The sequence below is a fragment of the Saccostrea echinata genome, unplaced genomic scaffold (genome assembly GCF_033153115.1).
Source record: "Saccostrea echinata isolate AGI-Se365-2 ecotype Australia unplaced genomic scaffold, CSIRO_AGI_Sech_v1 ptg000030l, whole genome shotgun sequence".
NCBI classification, from domain to species: domain Eukaryota; kingdom Metazoa; phylum Mollusca; class Bivalvia; order Ostreida; family Ostreidae; genus Saccostrea; species Saccostrea echinata.
In genome coordinates this window covers 5,615,332-5,617,500 of record NW_026889779.1, presented here as the reverse complement: position 1 = coordinate 5,617,500, position 2,169 = coordinate 5,615,332, and positions in this window count along the sequence as shown.

Here is a 2,169-nt window from a genome sequence, read left to right as displayed (position 1 = left end):
AATAATTAAGATAGAATACTGCACAAATTAAAGTTTGCTGTATGGATCATAGAAGAATGATAAATGTTAAAATAATATACCTTCTATTATTACATGTATTTTTGTATTTTCTCTGAGAAAACTGTTTTGGTTGAACATACTCTAGCAATCTAAAATTGCTGTTAATGCATGTGAATACCCTGTATTGATATAATATTACCAAACATTTTTTTTTCTAAAACATAAGAATTTAAATCAACTGTTGAAAACATAAGAAATATGGATGAAATTTTATTGTATTACTCCCAATCAAAATAAGCCAGATTTGTACTGGAATACACTGTAATCAAAAATGGAGGTATATGTCACCCAAGTTAATTAGGTGACCTATTATTATCTGCATGTATGTTTTCGTCTGCCAGTTTGAATCATTAATTGGAAGACCATTAAAAACATTAAAGTTGGAATTTTTTGTCAAGTGAGTAAGCTGACCCATGTGCATAAATGTTTTGCAGCATCTACTTAATTAACTGTTATTTAGGAAAATGGTTTTAGTTACTAAGTTATCACGGTACCTGTTGCATCCAGGCCCTAGGATCATGAAACAGACTTTAAGACTTGAGTCAAATTTTCAATCACCTGGAAAATGTTCATTAATTATTGATTTTATCTCTAAATTTGCAGATAACAGCACTTATGTAAAGCAATATTGAAAAATTTCTGTCCCCCACTTTTACTGAGAGTGGGGGATATTAATTTCTGTCTGTCCGTTCATCCATAAGTATATCTGTCTGTCTGTCTGTAACACTTTTGTTTCCACATGGTATCTCGAGAAACTTTTGAGCTTTTACTGTGAAATTTTACACAACTCCCTATGGCCTAAGGAAGACCCCTATTGATTTTTTGAGGTCCAAAGGTCAAGGTCAAATTCTGTCTTTTAACACTTTTGTCTCTGCAAGATATCTCGAGAAGTCTTTGAGATTTTGCAGTGAAATTTTATACCACAACTCCCTATGGCCTAAGAAATACCCCTATTTATTTTGAGATCCAAAGGTCAAGGTCATAAATTCATACATTCTGTGTGTGTGTAAAACTTTCATTTCTGGGCAATATTTCAAGAAGCTTTTGAGTTTTGCAATTTTTTTTACCATAACTCCATATGGCCCTGCCCGCCCTTCTTAAAGTGTCCTCCCCTTGACACCCCTCCCCCCCCCCCCCCAATCTGCGCACGCTCTTCTTTTTTCTTAAGCAGGGGACACAGATTCTCTGAATTAACTAGTTTAATTTTGGTCTGTTTGACGTCTACAACATTTTAGTACAACATAAAAATTTTGACTTAAGCTTCAGATGTATCATGATTCTGGGGAGCGATTCTTGGTTGACAGTGTTTAAAAATATGAAATGATGTACAATTGTAATAATTGTCATTTATTGCAAGCATGCAGGTAAATTTTAGTAATTTAAAAATTAATTATTGAAGGTTTTGGGTTTTTACGTAGGAGTTGATGGATTACAAAAGAATTGTAAATGCTTTGTACATGCAGTATAGATCAGCACATATATTACATGTATTTTTCAAAGCAAACCACATTTTGAAGTGCATTTATTTCAGTGCTAGTTTGTGGAGTTATTAGATGAAATAGTTTATATTTCATCTTCATATTTTTTGTCAAAATGTGTGAAAGTTCTTAAAAACTAAATTTTATTATTATAAATTTTGCAATATTTTTAATTTAGACACGAAGTATAGTTATGCTTCTGTAATCGAAGATTCAAGGGTATATAGTTTTTGCCCTGTCTGTCCGCAAAACTTTAACATTGCCCATAAATTTTGATTGTTTGGAGCTATGGCTTTCATATTTCACTTGTGTATTCCTTGTGACAAGACCTTCCTTTAGGTACCAATATATTTGAACTCTTGACCTTGGAGTTTGACACAATTTTTCAAAAAGAACAAGGTACGGTTTCAAAACAAATCTTGCCCTGTATTTTTCTTAAAAATAAAAGTGTTGTAAAAAATTAAAACTCATGATTTCTGAATCATTGAAATTCCATGCAGAAAGATCATACAAATCATTTTTTTCACATGACCTTCTAAATGTAATTGTGGCATCATAAACTTGTGCATTTTTCCTGTATTTTCTTAAAAAGTTGCAGAAGACACCAATTTTCAATGGAATTTTCTTTCAG